This window comes from Temnothorax nylanderi, unplaced genomic scaffold (genome assembly GCF_030848795.1).
Source record: "Temnothorax nylanderi isolate EJ_2023f unplaced genomic scaffold, tnyl_v1.0 TNYL_tig0409_pilon, whole genome shotgun sequence".
Taxonomy (NCBI): Eukaryota; Metazoa; Arthropoda; class Insecta; order Hymenoptera; family Formicidae; genus Temnothorax; species Temnothorax nylanderi.
The window spans coordinates 127,825-148,472 of record NW_027249471.1 but is presented as its reverse complement, the minus strand read 5'-3'; the positions used below and the strand labels follow the sequence as shown (position 1 = coordinate 148,472).

At 38.4% G+C, this 20,648-nt stretch overlaps 1 long non-coding RNA gene across 1 annotated transcript; it reads right to left on the bottom strand.

Annotated features, from left to right (window-relative positions):
- Positions 1-367: 367 nt before the first annotated feature.
- Positions 368-7,412, bottom strand: LOC139782414 (uncharacterized). The gene is made up of 4 exons (XR_011720875.1): positions 7,336-7,412; positions 6,822-6,854; positions 6,494-6,676; positions 368-512 (listed from the first exon to the last, which is right to left on the bottom strand). It is a non-coding gene; the product is annotated as an uncharacterized lncRNA (long non-coding RNA).
- Between the last annotated feature and the right edge of the window lie 13,236 nt (positions 7,413-20,648).

Here is a 20,648-nt window from a genome sequence, read left to right as displayed (position 1 = left end):
GACAATTAAAGCTACTGCCACTTAGGTTGGATTTTTGGATTTACAACATACATTGCGCATACTTGGCGCCTTTTTTTACCTTTTTTGAAAAAGGTAATATATACTATCAACAGTAAAATGTATAAAATAACCTAGATTTTTGTTTATTCAAAAATATGTGTTAGAAAAATATTGAAAGATATTTGATCTATTTACAATTTGTTTCTGTTAATAGAAGAATCAAAAAGGAGGGAGAGGGGGTAAGGATTTAATAACGGAAACATCTTATACGAAAGATAAAAAAGACTTTCGCAAATTGTTTTGGTTTAGGAAATAAGATATAGAGAAATAAGTATGGATGGGATCGGTTTAAGCAATAATAAAAACCTTTTTGCAGTGTAAAGCTTTATTATCCTAAAACCATCGGGGTTTTTCTTAGCCGTGCGAATAATTTAGTAAAATATGTGATAGAGTGCTGAGTGAAATATAATCATCTTCGTCTATTTTACAAGACCACAATATCCGTAAGAGACCTGCGAAATAAATATACAAGATTAATTCTTGACGCGCGCGTTGTTTTTTAACAGTAGAACCACCAATGATTAACGTATGTATATCTATTTATACTATTTTAATGTACTATACAGGGTGTCCCAAAAGTCCCGAAACGGTCAAATATCTCGAAAAATATGGAAAATATGGAAAAACATTTAAGGCAAAAGTTGTAGGGTTTAAAAAGATTTATTTACTGACCTTATCAGTTTGGTCTTAAGTGGCGTCATTAAGGTCAAGTCAGGGTTATTTTGAATTTTTTAAATTGGATTCCCTATTTTTTATTGGGTATTCTTGTAGCCCTTGGCGAGACGTTTTCAAAACACTATAATAAAGCTATCTTTTGTTAAGAATTTTCTGAGATATTTTAAATTTTGTCGCGATATTTTTAATATAATAAAATATGAAATATCTCGTAAAGTACTCACTTTTCGATGACTTTACCTTGATACTTTTATACGTAGAATAATGAAAGGAATCGATTGTTGTAAAAAAAAGAAAAAATAATTTTAAGAAATTTTATTGCATTTTGTACACATTCAATTTTACAAAATTGCAAATGTAAAAATTAATATTAATGTAAAAATTAATATTATAATTAGATTTCTTTCATTATTCTACGTGTAAAAGTTTCAAGGTAAAGCCATCGAAAAGTGAACACTTTATAAAATATTTTATATTTTGTAGTAAAAATATTATAATAAAATTTAAAATATCTCAGAAAATTCTTAAAGAAAAAGAGCTTTATTACAGTGTTTTGAAAACGTCTCGACAAGGGTTACAAGAACATGCAACAAAAAATAGGGAGTCCATTTTAAAAAATTTAAAGTGATCCTGACTTGACCTTAACGACGCTACCTAAGGTCAAACTGACGAGGTCAGTAAATAGATCTTTTGCAACCTTACAACTTTTGTCAAAAACATTTTTTTGTAAAATGCATAGTTTTCATAAAAGGGGTTTTAACACTTTTTGTACACCCTACACACACACACACACACACACACACACACACACACACACACACACACACACACACACACACACACACACACACACACACACACACACACACACACACACACGCACACGCACACGCACACGCACACGCACACGCACACGCACACGCACACGCACACGCACACGCACACACACACACACACACACACACACACACACACACACACACACACACACACACACACACACACACACACACACACACACACACACACGCACACGCACACGCACACGCACACACATATAATATATATGTTTTAAAAGAATAATAAAGAAAATTGATCATTTTAATCATTTACATACTGCATTAAAAGTCATAGAAAATATTTAAAAAATGTACCGTTATAAAATTGATAAGAAGTTACAAACCAGCCATTTGATTGCTTTGCTAGTCATAGTGTTAATGACAATTTTCTTTTGACTGTCACGCTCATTTTGAACGATTTACAAATGGACGGTCGTGATAGAATAAAAATTGTGTCTGTGAAGTTGGCATATCATTTTCCAGCAGATCAAAAATAAAAGGAAGTTCTTGTCGCATGCAGTCGAGTTCTATAGTTCCTGATACTTTTTAGTAATAGTTCTGGTGATTTTACCCCAAAAACAGTCGATCGAAAAAATAATCTGTTAACTTCCCGCAGCAGATCATTTTCTAGCAGATCAAAAATAAAAAAGAGTTCTTGTCGCATGCAGTCGAGTTCTATAGTTCCTGATACTTTTTAGTAATAGTTCTGTTGATTTTGACAAAAAAAGTCCATTGAAAAAATTATCTGCTAGTTTTCCGAAATCTCGGAGTTCCGGTTTATCTAAAATATTTTTCGAATAGTTCTGAGCATATTGAAGCATTTTCTACAGAGTTCCCGACACTAGCAATGTTGAATAATTTTTTTATAAATTAATACCGGCCGAAAGCCGAGTATTTAGAGAGAATAGGGTGATATGCTGTTCGCCGAGTAATATTAGGAATCAGGAATGGTAACGGTTGACAAGGATGACAAGCTCGTAGATCGCAAGGATGACAAGAACGTAGAACGCAAGGATGAATGACTCGCAGAGCAAGGATGTCTAGCGCGCAGGTCACAGGAACTACAGGAACGTAGAACGCAAGGATGAATGGCGCGCAGAGCAAGGATGTCTAACGCGCAGGTCGCAGGAAATCAGGAACGTAGAACGCAAGGATGAATGGCGCGCAGATCAAAGATGTCTAGCGCGCAGGTCGCAGGAAAACAGGAACGTAGAACGCAAGGTTGAATGGCGCGCAGATCAAAGATGTCTAGCGCGCAGGTCGCAGAAAATCAGGAACGTAGAACGCAAGGATGAATGGCGTGCAGATCAAAGATGTCTAGCGCGCAGGTCGCAGGAAATCAGGAACGTAGAACGCAAGGATGAATGGCGCGCAGATCAAAGATGTCTAGCGCGCAGTGATGTCGTTGAGCTGAGCGGTTATCATGGGATAGCGGTAATCTCAGTCGCGGTGTATCAATCAGTCGTGGGTATCACGTAAGTCATCAGTCGCGGTTATCAGATCAAAGTAGCGTAACAATAGTTGCGGTGTATCATACAGTCCTCAGAAATCTCCCCGGCAGCCGTGTGCCACGCGGTAAACTCGGGCAGCCGTGTGCCCCGGCAGCCGTGTGCCAAGCGGTAAACTCGGGCAGCCGTGTGCCCCGGCAGCCGTGTGCCAAGCGGTAAACTCGGGCAGCCGTGTGCCCCGGCAGCCGTGTGCCACGCGGTAAACTCGGGCAGCCGTGTGCCCCGGCAGCCGTGTGCCAAGCGGTAAACTCGGGCAGCCGTGTGCCCCGGCAGCCGTGTGCCAAGCGGTAAACTCGGGCAGCCGTGTGCCCCGGCAGCCGTGTGCCAAGCGGTAAACTCGGGCAGCCGTGTGCCCCGGCAGCCGTGTGCCAAGCGGTAAACTCGGGCAGCCGTGTGCCCCGGCAGCCGTGTGCCAAGCGGTAAACTCGGGCAGCCGTGTGCCCCGGCAGCCGTGTGCCAAGCGGTAAACTCGGGCAGCCGTGTGCCCCGGCAGCCGTGTGCCAAGCGGTAAACTCGTATTTTTTTGGAGCACTTCTCGTAATAGATGAATTATCGGAAACGCTCCACAGGAACAATGTCAAAAAGAAACAATGCACGTACACATAAGGAAAATACCGGGTCACTCGACACAAACGTATACATTGTAATGCGGATATCGTATCAAGAGTTAAATCAATGTCGAACATATCACGTGGGCGCGTAACGTTAAAATGGCGAGAATGATTGTACAAGTACTGCACGTAATACCGCGGAGATTAAAACGAGAAAATTAACAATGTCACAACCGACTACGAATACACGCAATAGAAGGAAATCGAAAGTGACTGCTCACGAAATGCACAAATAACGAGGATGTCAAACCGAACTTTACGTAGTCGCGCGGTAAGATAATGGCGAGAATAGCGACAATGCATTTCTTGAAATACCACGGCAATCGAATCGGGTAATCAAACCTGAAGCCTCTCTCGAGGTAGAAGCGACGACGTTCAAACTTTCGGGCGTCTCGTTTACGTATCCGTAGGGAGTGATTAACATCAAAGCGTCCCGTCCGGCCTTGTGAGGCCTTTGGAAGAGGACGGGAGCAAACCACGTCAGAACTCTGAGGCTTTTCAAGATTTTAGTAACTCCTCGCTCCAAGATGCAATTCTTCAGGTAACTGTGAAGGAAGCTTTCTTGGCGACGATACGCGCACTCAACCCGTCTCGCGTTACTATCTTTTCTCGATATTAATGACTAATAAAACTCGTGAGAATGAAAAGCTCAGGCAAAAACACAAAGGAGACGAAGAATAATAATCGTTGCTAGGGCCGGAGCTTGACCGTTGCCGCGCTCGTTGACTGTCGCGCCTTTCCCGATCGCGCTCGCGACGTCTGAGCCGATGTTACGGCGCTTATTTCAAATCGTCACTTTAACGATTTCGAAACAGCTGTACAAAATGTCGTAGTTCCGGTTTATTAAAAATATTTTTCGAATAGTTCTGAACATACTAAAGCATTTTCTACAGAGTTCCCGACCCTGGCAATGTTGTATGATTGTTTAAAAAATTAATACTGCTCGAAAACCGAGTATTTAGAGAGAATAGGGTGATATGCTGTACGAAATGTCGCAGTTCCGGTTTATTTAAAATACTTTTCGAATAGTTCTGAACATACTAAAGCATTTTCTAAAGAGTTCCCGACACTGGCAATGTTGTATGATTGTTTAAAAAATTTTACCGCTCTGCTTTCGAGCGGTATTAATTTATAAAAAAATTATTCAACATTGCTAGTGTCTGGAACTCTTTAGAAAATGCTTTAGTATGTTCAGAACTATTCGAAAAGTATTTTAGATAAACCGGAACTGCGACATTTCGTAGAGCATATCACCCTATTCTCTCTAAATACTCGGTTTTCGAGCGGTATTAATTTTTTAAACAATCATACAACATTGCTAGGGTCGGGAACTCTGTAGAAAATGCTTTAGTATGTTCAGAACTATTCAAAAAATATTTTAAATAAACCGGAACTGCGACATTTCGTACAGCATATCACCCTATTCTCTCTAAATACTCGGTTTTCGAGCGGTATTAATTTTTTAAACAATCATACAACATTGCTAGTGTCGGAAACTCTGTAGAAAATGCTTCAATATGCTCAAAACTATTCGAAAAATATTTTAGATAAACCGGAACTCCGAGATTTCGGAAAACTAGCAGATAATTTTTTCAATGGACTTTTTTTGTCAAAATCAACAGAACTATTACTAAAAAGTATCAGGAACTATAGAACTCGACTGCATGCGACAAGAACTTTTTTTTATTTTTGATCTGCTAGAAAATGATCTGCTACGGGAAGTTAACAGATCATTTTTTCGATCGACTGTTTTTGGGGTAAAATCACCAGAACTATTACTAAAAAGTATCAGGAACTATAGAACTCGACTGCATGCGACAAGAACTCCCTTTTATTTTTGATCTGCTGGAAAATGATATGCCAACTTCACAGACACATAAAAATTTAGATAAAAATTTTAGTTGAATTGCAGACTATTAATTTATTTTTATGCTTTTTGACATATGTGAACATCTGATATGTCTCACAATCTACTTCTATGTACAGTGCTTTTAATTTTTAAAATTCTATCGTGACTTATAAATCATTTAAAGTTGGTTTGACTCTTTAAATTTCTTTCATTAAACTAAGTTGTGAAAAACTTATTGTTAGTATTAAAAATTGGATATTGATATCATTAATTTTACACGAAGTAACTTGCATTATGCTAAACGTGTTTTACACAATTGATACTGCGATTACTATCGATAAAATAAAAACATGGAAAAATCTATGGACAATAATAAGCGAAACAGGTCCGACATGATACAATCAATCAGAGAAAATACCACTTACGATCCGGACTGGATCTTGGTAGCCTAATGATAATATTGTATTATTGTATTAATAAATATATTGTATTATTAACTTTTGTAAGTATACTTTTTTCCAAGCTCAGTAAATTGCGCACTGATTTTTTTATCGGTCCTTAAAACATAGCTCTTTATTAGAACAGTAAATCGACATTCTTAAATCGATAATCGATTTAACTTTTTTATGCTAATAAGTATCGTTATTAAAATCACTGAAAGAATTTATTGCGAAAAATATCACTCCAGCCAGAGTACCGAACTTAATCGATAATCGATTTAATTATGTAAATTAACTAATCCAACAAAGAGCTGTGTTTTAAAAACGTAGTTGACTGAATTTAGAAAAAAGCATACAAAATTTACACAATATCATCATTAGGCTACCAAGATCCAGCACGGACCATATAGATGGCATTTTCTCTAATTGATTGTATAATCTATCGAATTAAACCGAATATTATTAATGAGTTCGTTAAAGGATCGCAATCCTCAATTTGGAAAATATCTACCAGAGTTTATTGCTATTATTCCAGAGATGATCCCGAAAATGATCCTTTTAAAGATCCCGAAAATTCTGTCTGCTGAGGTGGTCCCGGCGGAGATCCACCCTGCGGAGGTCCTTGTGCCGCACGTCGCACTAAAGGACTACTTTGACCCATTATATTAGTCAGTTCATCCATTTTTCCTCCTGGCTTTAAATAAGAATTATCTTATCACAAGAATTAACCGATGAGTATACGAAAAAATTGTTCACATCTTTATTGAAAATTTGAATCAAATTTGCCAAATTTTAGTGGCATTATTTCGAGAAATTACAGAACGTTCAATCATACTCACTTGATTAAATTGGTCGATCGGTAAATTGGCGAGCTAAAAAGGAAGTTAAATGTTTCATTATAAATATAATCATATTAGTGTCATATTGGACAATATCAAAATATTAACAACGCTAATTACACAGCTCTAAACAATTGGTATTATTTCGTGAAATTAATCGAGTGTTTCGAACATCTTCGAGAAATTACTTACAAAAGCATTGTTTAGAAGAATATACATTATTTATATTATATTGTCTTCTGTTTTCGATAATATAAGAGCTATAAAAAATTTGTTCTTATATCTACTTTCCCTTTTTTTATTTTTCTTCTCATTGCGTTAGAAAAGATATATGACAAATTTTTTAAATATTTGATCAATTTCGTATGTATCTTGGGGAAGTCCGACTTCAATCTTGTTATTAAAACGCGACTTTCATATATTTAACTTTTATAATATCCATATTAACATAATGCGCTTAGTTTACGCATCGCTCCATTCCGAGATTATAAATGAATTGTTATTGATTTCTTACCACCGCCACACAAAGCAACGTAATAAGGAACAGCTTAATCATCGTAGTTCGCTTTGATACACAAACGTACTGGTTGGATCGACGCAGACATTCCTCGCTTTTATATAAATCCCATAATTCATAACGTATTTACGTGTCGTGGAAAAAGCCGATGTATATCCGCGCTATGATATAATACGACTTCCGATTGTTATCACGTCTTTTGTTTGCGCAATTCGCAACAGGATTTGACGCGCAAAACTCGTCAAGTTGAACGATAGTGCAATTACAACATATCGCTTCTACGACGATTTACATAATATTTTTTATAAATAATAATAAAACCAAATTGCCAGATCTTGTCGCTTGCTATGTGACTGCTTCATCATATTGTTCATTATTTTCGCCTACTGATAAGCGTTACTTACGTGTAGCTCTCGCAGCTTGATAACATATCCTTCGCAAAAATTCCCGTTACTCTCTAAAAGTCAAAGAGTAAAATATCACTCAAAACGAGTGAAATGTAAGTGTAAAAAAAGGAAAATTGAGCCTGTGCACTTCGAGTGATTCGTCACTCTAACAATAAGAGTAAAACTGCGCTTTATAAGTTGGAGCGAAATCGCACTCTATTTGAGTAAAAAGGCACTCTTTCCGAGTGCAGTAAATCAGTGTCCATGTGAATTATGTCACTCTACAATTTTAAGTGGAAAATTTCACTCTGTTAGAGTCATTTATATCAGTCGATCTTTAGTGAATCGTGATTCACTATAGCTTCAGAGCGAGATTGTTCCGGTAGAGTAGCCGCTCTAAAAATTTGAGTGAAAATTCACTCTTACTTTATGAGTGCTTGCATTTACTCAAATTAGAATGACAACCGTCTTTTTTGGAGTAACTATCGCAATCACTCTAATATACATATTAGTAGCGAATTAGTAGCGAAGAATATAAAATTCTATAAATTATGATTGTCTTTTGACTTTTCTCCTCTATTAATTCATACATAATGGACTAAACAATTAGTGTTTTAAATACGTAATTTCTAATTTGGAAATATGGAATTTGTAATACCTGTGTAAGCGATTGATTTCGGTACACGTACAAATAAAAATGCGCAAAAAATTAAGCACTCTTTCATGGTTAACTTTAATCGATTCTAACTCTGGAACTCTGAATTTAAATAATAAGAATTTTACATAAATTAAATTAATTCGTTTATTTATTCTAAATAATTATAATATTGATTGCTATATATTTATGAAATTTGGAGTACTCATTTATATCGTGATCTTTGTCTAAATAAATTTCTAAAGAGTTTATTCCGCAAATATTTTTACATCAGACCAAGCGCAACAATCACTATAATAAATATGAAAAACATTTTGGCGGCATGCGCTAATAATTCAGTTTATTTTTCATTTGTTTGCGGGTCAAGCTTGGACGTCGCGGGTCAGATTGGAAAGCCTCGTGGGCTGGATCCGATTCGCGGGCCACCAGTTGCGTATCTCGATTGTAAAGGCACACTTATATTATGTTGTAAAGGCACACTTATATTATATAATATACTTAATAAAGAAAAGAACTTAACATGGAATAATCACACAAATTTAGTATAACGATGTTTTTCAACGGAAAACGGATTAATTTAAAATGCAAAAGTTGTAACAGGCAGCTTCGTGTATATGCACAGTACCAGTTGTTATAATAAAAACAAACTTATAAAAAAATAAATTTAATAACTAAAATTTAAAATAAAATGTAAAAACAAAAACATACAAAAAAATTTAAAAACAAAAATTTATACAAAAATAAATTTAACTAAAAACAAGTTTAAAAAGTTTAAAATAATAATTTTAAAAAATTTAAAAACAAAAACTTTACCAACAAAAACAGGTTTAAAAAGTTTAAAATAATAAAAAAAAATTTAAAAACAAAAATTTATACAAAAATAAATTTAACCAAAAACAGGTTTAAAAAGTTTAAATAATAAAAACAACAAGTCTTAAAAATTAATTGGTATATAAGACAGGTTTATTTGGTAATAAAAATGTAATACACATATAATAACTAGCTGGTTACCCGGGCTTCGCCCCGGAGGACATATGTAATAAGACACGCAAATAGTCTCTCTCTCCTCTCCTCTCTCTCTCTCTCTCTCCCTCTTTCTCCCTCTCTCCCTCTCTCCCCCCTCCTCTTCCCCTCTCTTCCCCTCTCTTCCCCTCTCTCCCCCTCTCTCCTCCTCTCTTCCCCTCCTCCTCCCCCTCTCTCCTCCTCTCTTCCCCTCTCTCCCCCTCTCTCCTTCTCTCTCCCCCTCTCTCCCCCCTCTCCCCCCTCCTCTCTCCCCCTCTCTCCCCCCCTCTCTCCCCTCTCTCCCTCTCCCCCTCTCTCCCCCTCTCTCCCCTCTCTCACCCCTCTCTCCCCCTCTCTCCCCCTCTCTCTCCCTCTCTCCCCCTCTCTCCCCCTCTCTCTCCTCTCTCCCCTCTCTCCTCAAGGTCCTTAAACTTATCTCAACAGAGCCGCTCCACTCTTATGCATCTGGCTCGGATGGTATACCGCTCTATATCCTGCGTATTGCTTGGCCTATAATCTCGGCGCATCTCACTGCTTTGTTCAATTGCTCATTGGAAACTTCCTCTTTTCCGCCTCAGTGGAAGCGTGCGCTGATCCGCCCTCATTCGAAGATCCGTATTCCGGTATCCCCGTCTGATACAAGACCTATAGCTAATTTACCAGAGCTGTCTAAACTGCTTGAGCGAATTGTGGCCTCACAGATTACAGAATACTTAGTCGAGTATGACCTCATAAACCCCAGACAGTCTGCATACCGACCATGTCACAACACACAGACAGCGCTTCTGCGGGTTTGTGACGACATTAAAGAGGCGATTGATGGGGGTCTTATTGTAATTATGATCCTCTTTGATTTTAGTAAGGCGTTTGATACTGTTCCACATCTCAAGCTACTTATCAAGTTAAAGGAGATCGGCTTTTCCGATGCTGTTCTCATGTGGATTTTTTCTTACTTGGTTGGTCGTTGTCAATCTGTGGTTGATGATGCGGGAAACTTCTCAGAGTGGTTGTATACGTCATCGGGCGTTCCTCAGGGCTCTGTGCTCGGGCCACTTTTATTCTCTCTATTTATCAATGATATAGGAAGGGTATTACTACATGCATTTCATATGTTATTTGCCGATGACATTCAGGTTTACCTCTCTTGTTCCCCGGCCAACATCCGTCACGGATTGGAGTTAATCTCTAGAGATGCAAATGCCATTTTTGATTATGCAGAATCCAATGGTTTGAAACTTAACCCGTCCAAATCGAAAGTGATGATTTATGGGAGTAATGCTTACGTTAGGAACATTGATCTTAACCTTCTACCTCCCATTACGGTAAATCAGGTACCTATCCCTTTTGTTAGTGAGGTGAGGAACTTAGGAGTTGTTTTTACGTCTACCCTATCCTGGAAGAGGCATATTTCGCATGTATCACAAAGGGTGCACTGTGCGCTGTACAGATTAAAATTTAACAGAAACTCTCTTTCCACCGAGTTAAGAATTAAATTAGTAACGACGTTGATTATGCCTCATGTAGACTATTGCTGCCTCGTCTATGATAGTTTAAGCAATGAGTTGAACACGAAGTTACAGAGACTTGTGAATTGTTGTATACGTTATATCTTTGATCTTAAACGCGACGAGCATATTACGCCTTACAGGCGTCGACTGGGATGGCTCTCAGTTGAGAATAGGAGATTGTATTTTCTTGGTTGTCAAGTTTATCGTATCTTGTTCCTACATTCTCCAATCTACCTGAGTGAACTTTTTACTTCGCCTGACCCATCGCTTCGGAGATCTGATCGTCTTCCCAGTTCGTCGCAGACTTTCCACATTCCGCCTTGCAGAACCACAACGTATTGGAACTCTTTTCGTCTGTCGGCAATACGTTTTTGGCATTCTCTTCCTGACAGCATAAAATCTGCACCTTCTCTTCCATCCTTTAAAAACCTTCTCCGTTTATTTTTACTTTCATCTGAATCTGTTTGATACTCTCGGCCTTCTTGTGTGAATTACATTAGTGCAATGTTATCATCGTCTAGTCCAGAGCCGGGATTTAGTTGCACATTTCGGGCCGATTCCCGAGGCGACGCCTCCTATACCCCCACTACCGCTCGAGGCTCAGCGGCCGAGCCGCCGATTGCTCACGTGACGCGTCATCTCAGGAGCGTCGCGCGTGCTATAAGCATGATGGAACTGTAATCTCCCCCGAATAATATTAAAAAGTTAGTTATATAGAATATATAATTATAATTAGGACAATAGTTTCCGCGCCACCCATAGGGTACTATTGCTGACGCCTTTTTTTTTCAAGTGGTTTTCCCAGTAGGCCTATTCCACTAAAAAGAAAAATAATGTGAAATTTATTAATGAACGAAAGAGCTAGCTCGCATTAATAAAGTTAATGATTTATCGTTTAAGTTTAAGGAAGAACGTTTATCGGTTTTTATGATTTCCATTTTCGAAAACGAGCATTCATATAAGAATGTGGATCCAAACATGGAAAAAAATTCGAAGACCAAAATTTTTAAGATTAGGGTAACTTGAATTATTTAAAATCTTAAAAAAGTCCGCCTCTTTTTCTGGACAAGTCTTGAGGGAAAGATCATTTTGCAAATCGCAAAGTTCCTCTTGAAAGTCTAAATTTTGTTCTTTGATTCCCGCATTGAGAGGATATTCGAACAGAATCAAGTCCCTTCTAAGACTTTCGAAGTCAGTAAAATGCGTGTCGAACTGACTTATCAATGAGTCAATTAAGTGAATGTTTTTTAAAATTACAGCTTGTGCCGTATTCTTCGAAGAGAATTTGGCAAGAGAGATAGAAATGGAGAATACCTTTTTCCAAATGATTTTTAAATAAAATTAATTTTCTACGAAATGAATCAATATGACTAATTAATTGACATATTGTTTGGTTGGGCTTTTGCAGCTTTAAAAATATTTAAATGATTGGTTACATCTGTGATAAGAGCGAGTTCACAAAGAAACCGTATTTACGAAGAGAGATTTAAATTTCCTACGTTAACTATACCGCGTATCTATGCCGCGCATTCGATATGCAATTGTTTTGATTCCTTCTTGTTTTCCAACCGTTATTGTCGCTGGCGGATCACTTCGTGAAACGTGGATATAAAGTGCGTGGATATAAACTCTTATTATTCTTCGTTATTCTTATATTTCTTCGAAAAGTTATAAGGTTTGTTTTTTGTATAGTTTTTCCTTAAGTGTGCGTGCTAATGATTGTGTAATTTTTTTGTCAAACCAGTACGATGGCCAGTGAGCAAAGGTATGAACAACATTTTGATAAGAAATGGGAGGATAGTTTTTTTGCACTTATTGGCAATCACACGGTGTGTATTTTATGCAAATATAAACCTGCTGTTGTGAAAAAATTTGTCATTGAGAGACATTATGAAAAAAAACATGCAAGTGAATATTCAAAATATGAAGGTCAAGAAAAATGTAATTTAATAGAGGGTTTAAAATTGATTTATCAGGAAAGTTCCAGTTCTAATGATAATTCTAATAATGCTAATTCTTCGGTAAAAGCTGTTACTGCATCATATGCTATTTCGCTTCTTATTGCCCAACATTCTAAGCCGTTTATGGAAGGTAATTTTATAAAGGAATGTCTCATCGAGGCAGTAAAATCATTCGGCAATTCATTGACGCTTGCTGAAGCTGCTAGCATTCCTTTAAGTAAAAAGACAGTGGCAGCAAGAATTACTGATATTGCTTGTTCGATAGAAAAAAAACTAAAATTTTTGTTACCCAGTTGTGCTTATTTTTCATTATGTTTAGATGAAAGCACCGATATTGGACATGTGAGTCAATTGAGTATTTTTGCTCGAATTGTACAAAACGATTTTTCACATGTCGAGGAGCTCTTAGATTTTGTTCCATTACATGACACAACAACAGGTCTAGATATTTTTAAAGCCGTGGAAAAAACTCTTCAAAAATTGAATACCGATTTTTCGAAATGTTCAGCCATAGTAACAGATGGCGCAAAAGCGATGGTAGGTCACAAAATTGGTTTCTTCGGTCAAATAAAGCAGCGCAATTTAAAATTCCCCCTTATTCACTGTATTATTCATCAAGAAGCATTATGTGGGAAAGCTATAAAATTGTCTGCAGCCATGAAAACTGTTACAAAAATCATCAATTCAATAAAAGGCGGCCACAAGTTTCTTTCTCATCGAAAATTTCAACACTTTCTCGAAGAACATAATGCACTTTATACAGATGTACCCCTACATTGTGAAGTCCGATGGCTCAGTGCTGCAAAATGTTTAGAAAAGTTTTTTGCGATAAGAAAAGAGATCTTCCTTTTCTTGCAAGAAATGTCTAGTGGCAAAGATAATGACATTAAATCTCTCTCCGAAGATACGGAGTTTCTTTGTGAACTCGCTCTTATCACCGATGTAACCAATCATTTAAATACTTTAAATTTAAAGCTGCAAAAGCCCGACCAAACAATATGTCAATTAGTTAGTCATATTGACTCATTTCGTAGAAAATTAATTTTATTTAAAAATCATTTAGAAAAAGATGCTCTTCATTTCTATCCCTCTTGCCAGATTCTCTTCGAAGAATACGGCACAAGCTGTAATTTTAAAAAACATATTCAGTTAATTGACTCATTAATAACTCAGTTCGACAAGCGTTTTACTGACTTCGAAAGTCTTAGAAAGGACTTAGTTTTGTTCGAAAATCCTCTCACTGCGGAAATCGAAAAACAAAATGTAGAATTTCAAGAGGAACTTTGCGATTTGCAAAATGATCTTTCCCTTAAAACTCGTCCAGAAAAAGGAGCGGACTTTTTTAAGATTTTAAACAATTCAAATTACCCTAATCTTAAAAATTTTGGTCTTCGAATTTTTTCCATGTTCGGATCCACATACTTATGTGAATGCTCGTTTTCGAAAATGAAAATGATAAAAACCGATAAACGTTCTTCCTTAAGCGATAAATCATTAACTTCATTAATGCGAGCTAGTTCTTCTAACATTCCTATAGATATCCCATCTATTGTAAAATCATGTAAACGGCCTAGAAAATCGACCAATTAGTAAATGAGAGTAAAATAAGAGGAACAGAAATGCATTCTGCGATTGGCGCAGTAATTGCAAATAAAATGCATTCTGCGCAGTGCGCAGTGATGAGAGTAAAATAAAGAGGAACAGAAATGCATTCTGCGATTGGCGCAGTAATTGCAAATAAAATGCATTCTGTGCAGTGCGCAGTGATGAAAGTAAAATAAAGAGGAACAGAAATGCATTCTGCGATTGGCGCAGTAATTGCAAATAAAATGCATTCTGCGCAGTGCGCAGTGATGAGAGTAAAATAAAGAGGAACAGAAATGCATTCTGCGATTGGCGCAGTAGTTGCAAATAAAATGCATTCTGCGCAGTGCGCAGTGATGAGAGTAAAATAAAGAGGAACAGAAATGCATTCTGCGATAGGTGCAGTAATTGCAAATCAAATGCATTCTGCGCAGTGCGCAGTGATTACTTTATCATTTAAAGGAAAAAAAGAAAAATACATATTATCTTTTCAGTGGAGTAGGCCTACTGGGGATACCACTTTAAAAAAAACGCGTCAGCAATAGTACCCCATGGGTGGCGCGGAAACTATTGTCCTAATTATAATTATATATTCTATATAACTAACTTTTTAATATTATTCGGGGGAGATTACAGTTCCATCATGCTTATAGCACGCGCGACGCTCCTGAGATGACGCGTCACGTGAGCGATCGGCAGCTCGGCCGCTGAGCCTCGAGCGGTAGTGGGGGTATAGGAGGCGTCGCCTCGGGAATCGGCCCGAAATGTGCAACTAAATCCCGGCTCTGGCGTAGAGTGAATCGAGACGAGTCCAAATGTGATCGATATACCGTAATTTACCATCAGACGCGAATTAAGCGCGATCAGCTGATTAATCGATAGAAGGATAGATTAGCGCGGATAACGATAGATTTCGATCATTTATGATTACCAGACATCAGATAAATGTCAATTGTCGATTTAGGATCGATATTTACAAAATTGACACTTTTCTATAAAAATCTTTAGTTTGGATAATTTTGATAAAAGAAGAGCATGGACACATTCGTATCGTCTCAAGGAACGAGCCTATATAGTTTATTTCTAAGAAATCGCAATATTTCGAATTTTGACACTTTTGGATCGACTTTGCCAATCGTGATGCGATTTAGCGAAATAAGGTTTTAAACGTCTAGTTAGATCCTAGAGAGACCATCTGTATAGTTTATTTGAGATTTTTAACGTTATTTAAAGATTTCACCCCTTGGGGGCAACTTCGCCATTTATGATGCGATTTTGATTTTTAAGGGCTTAAACAATTTGTCTAGTCCCAGAGAGACTGCCCATACACTTTAATTTCGATATTTTTCATTATTACGAGTTTTCACCATTTAGGGTGCACTTTGTCAATAAGCGACCGATCGAGTTGCGAATCGTCTTAAACGATTTCTAACGATCCCTGGAGGTGATCTATATAGTTTAATTTCGATATTTTCGATTATTTAAAGATTTTCAATAAAATGGTGAAATTTGTTGTTAAGTCGAATTATGATGATTCAACTATATGTACGTGTTCCCTAGGACACATGGAAAGAGAATCTGACGTTACTTATGCAAACATCATAGTTAAGAAAATGACCATTCGGGGTCAAAACTCGTATTAATTGATTTTTTAAAGTTTTTATTTGATATTTGTGTTCAAAGGGACCAATCAAAGTCACCTATGGAAAAAAACTTTGAATTTTTCCATAATTACGGATTTTCACAAAATTTTGCAAAATTGTTAGTTATCGAATATTTTCGTGATATTTCGATAGATTCATGTTCAGAGGGATGTGAGAAACCATCCTGTGCTATTTAAATTCATTTTGAGGCATTAATTAAGAAATGCACTCGTTAGGGTCAAAATCCGTAATTGACGTATATTTTATATTTTATCGATAGATATAAGTTCAGAAAGGTAAAACGAATCCAACGAGCCGTTGATTACTCAATTCGAGTCGATATTAAAGAAATTTATTATTCTTACGAGATAATTAATTATTGAGATATATGCGTATTTTATCGCATAGAATGCATTGTTGTGACAAAAGAAAGATGTATATCCAGTTAAAATTGCATTTAGATGCGTATATAATTATTGCGTTGTCATAGGTCAGTTACGTGATATTTCGAATTAAGCGTGTTAGATAAATATTAACGATGGAATCATGTAACGTAGACAGATATAAATACGTTGGATACCTTTTACAAGAATTATAAGCGTTTTACGTTACTTTGTCCAAAAGGGAGAAAGTGTAATTATTACATACTTACCGATACTTACCTGGTGAATCCTGAAGAATCTTAGAGCCAGCGTGATGAATCTGAAAAGAGAAAGAGAGTGTATGCATGAACGAATGTACATACGGGATTAGATAATTATGTAATGAGCAGGGACATCCGTACTTATTGTATAGCGTGCAAGAATGTATACATTAGGGAAAAAGGAATAAGAATAATGTCGGGAACGATATTCGCAGGATTCATCAAATTTTATTAACATATATTTGTTTGCTAAAGGAATAAATCTTGTTGATCATGTAGTCGCATGTCTTTTCGTAGAATCAATTAAAATTCCATTGCTTTGATGCAAGCCGCGAGCTTCGAGCCAGCGAGGTAATTTGATATCTTGTTTACGTCGAGCGTGTTCAGACCAGTCGACTGCATGATAGAAAGAGAAAGCGAATGCGGGCTTCGCAACCGATTCTCATTGGTTGAGAGCCTGTGGGTGGGAATATCAGCCCAGAGAGGGTATATAAGCCAGCTCGAGCCAAGGCTCGAGGTTAGTCTTTCCCTGGGAAATCGTCGAACGAACGTCGGTTATTCCATATAGAATCACTCGGAGATATCTTGCGATACGCTCAGTGGAAAGATAGTTTTTTCGCGTAGCGTGTTTTATAAAGCGAGTAGAGTGTAAGATTCGGGATTGAACCCGGTTAACATCCGTTACCTGTTACAGAGATAATTTCTCTCTATTTCGTGTACTTTGTGCCGAAACAAATATATTTTATTTTTGTTATTGTTAAATACAAATCTAAAAGTTCATTCACATTTCCTATCCTCTGATAACATTATCTGAAACGCGAACCGAGTGCGAGTACGTGCCCTTGTCGAACGACATCGCGCAGAAAAACGTGACGAGCCACGCAGCCGGAAGATATCATCTCAAGAAGGAAGGAAGGAAGCTTCTCGATCAAGGCGACCGAGAACATCAGCGTTCTGTGTGATCGCTTGGAAAACACAGTGGCGACCATAAAATACTACATCCAAGTAAGTCCTACGAATCCTTGATCAAATGTTCGGTCACAACGTAACGTTTATTGGCTGCATCGCCATCATCTACAGGCGGCGCTATCCGTCGAATCTTGCGCGATTGCGCGTTAAAGTCGGTGGCGACCATGCAAAGAGCGTTATCGCGCACGTAATTTCTGATTAATCCGCTCCATTGATAGTATGGTTCCGCACCGCCTCTTCCGAGCGATATACCAAACTTGTTGATCGGCATTTCGATGTTGATTGAACGACTCGCCGACGCGCGGTTTAATTTATAATAAGTCCAGCCTCGCGAAGTTCCTCGATAATCGACAGGATCTCGTTATCGTGACCGGTGTGACCCGCTAGGCGCGAAGCTTCGAGCAATCGGAGACGATCTACAAGCTCGTTGGGATCGTCCCAATGAACATAGTCGATCTTGTTGTCGTTTAATGTCATGGCACGCGGTATACCTTTTCCAGCTTTTTTACCCGAAATCGACGATGCAATTATATGGTCGATCTTGTTGCCGTTTAATGTCATGGCACGCGGTATACCTTTTCCAGCTATTTTACCCGAAATCAACGGTGCGATTATTTCTGTGTACTTGTATCCCCTGTTGCCATTTATTCAAGCGTGAGCATCATAATTGCGTTTATGAGCACTCGTCGTCAACAGAATGCTCTTGTATGTTTGCATATCGTCCTCCGTGTAGATATCGTCATTGGGAAATTTCTTAAAGATCAACTCGTAAAGACCGCGTGTGCCAGCAGTATCGTATGCCGTCGATAATTATGTTGTCCGCGTTGTTCACGTCAAAACGTTTATTACCGAGCATCATTCCATCGTTGCTGAAATAAACGCCGTATACGGTGTCTATACCGCTTTCTTGATCGCCGCTCAGAACTGCCCCGACGTACTTTTGGCCCAATAGACCAAAGTGATCTCGCAACGTTTCTCGACCCTCAGATGTTTGCAACTGCTGTCGAACGGACGTCACGAGTGAGTCATCCGTGGTTTCGAAAACATCTTCGTTTGCGAGTGATTCGAGCATTGTGGGTTGCACGGAAGGCGCAGAGGTTATCGGTGGTTCATTCAATGGACCTGTCGATCGTTTCGATTTATGCGGTTGTAAAATTTTAGTTATTTTGCTCAAATTAGACGGCACATTTATCGATCGTTTCAACGTAACCGGAGTTGAAGCCATTACAGAGTCGTTAAACGAGACGTTTGGTCGTTTTCGTTTGAACTTTGGCTCTTCGTCTTCCCACGCCGTTTCATTCTCAATCTTTGACACATCAGATTCTTTGCCAACAGTGTTTTCGGCAATCTGTCTTAGAGGCTCGATGATGGGCTTAAAGTGTCTCTCCAACGCGATATCTTCCTCCATTTTACCAGTTTTCAAGGCGTGATACTTTTTGCGAATCGAATCGCTCGTTTTTGCAATTTGATTTGCTATCCTCTCGCGCTCTCTAATCTCCTCGCCGCTGTCCATGTTGCGATAACGTTGTTCAATCGGCGCGTCGACAACAACTAACCACGTTTCGGTATCGCAAAGTCGTTAAATCCTTTTCTGTATCCACCATTCGCGCTGTCCTTGTCTATCACCACGAATCCATACTTTTGTTGCCAACATGTATGACACAATTTGCTGAAATCATCGTATGACATATCTGTGTTTACGTGATCGTTGAATATGTGTTTCAGATTGGTACCATCCTGTTTAAACAGAATCAATAAATTCGCGTTGTCGCGTATAAGATGCTTCGGTATCTTTGCATACGTCTGACAAAGATAGAAGGAGTCAACGTCCGCGTGCCGGCCCATTGCAAAGTATTCTCTTATCGTATCCTGCTTGTCGCACGCCACGTCATCAAAGATAAAAATAGAATTCGGGAGCGCATCGCTCGGTGGAATGACGTCACTGTTATTCGAGAACGTAAAGTAGCCAATCTTCTTCTATCGGTGTTAGTATATTCTCCAAATATCGGTATTTCGACTGTTGCAACGATTTCGAGTACACATACACGTTCTCGAAACGTACACCGTGCGGACTTTCCAGCAAGCTTATCAAGACGTTTGTCTTGCCGCAATTCGACGGACCGCAGATGATACCACGTATAGAAATCGGTAGCATGTCTCCATGTTTGCGTACCTCTTTCGTTAACTGTATCCTATCGTCAAAGTTTGTCACTTTGATCGTCCGCGATTGTCGTACGAACCGCATTTTACCTCCCCTCCACAACGAATGAAAAACGGTATCGAGAAAGCTGGCCTATTTATAGAGGCGCGTAGAGCTGAGATGCTCAGTCTTTAAAATGTTTTTGCTCGTGTCGGATAACAGCGATATTTACAATTTAACCGCCGAGCAGTTAAAGTATATACCAAAGGTCATTCTACTACGGCAGTTTTATAATCATATAGATTATTTGTGGGATAAGCTTCCCGAACATATCAAGGCAGATTCGGAGGTTCAGCAATACCGTCGCTGTTTAATACATTATAATTTGCAGTGTCAGCAAACGCACATCGACGGTCCGCCGCCGTTGATAAAAAACTGCGGCGAATGCCGCCGAAGATAGGTCGAGGTCTGTTGAATCGCGCGATAAACGCGCTTCCGATCGAATTACACATTCCCGGCTATCAATTTTGCGGTCCGGGAACTCATTTAGAAACACGATTGGCAAGAGGTGATCGGGTATTAATCCACTGGACGCAGCGTGTCGCGAGCACGACATAGCCTACTCGCGTAGCAGCGATCTCGCAGAACGACACGTGGCAGACAATATACTTGCCGCGAAAGCGCGAAAACGTGTCACCGCGAACGATTCGACTCTCGGAGAGAGAGCTGCAGCTACAGCCGTCTGGGCGGCCATGAAGGCTAAAACGAAACTTGGTATGGGTTTGAAAACGAAGAAAAAGAAGAAGAACAAGCGAATAC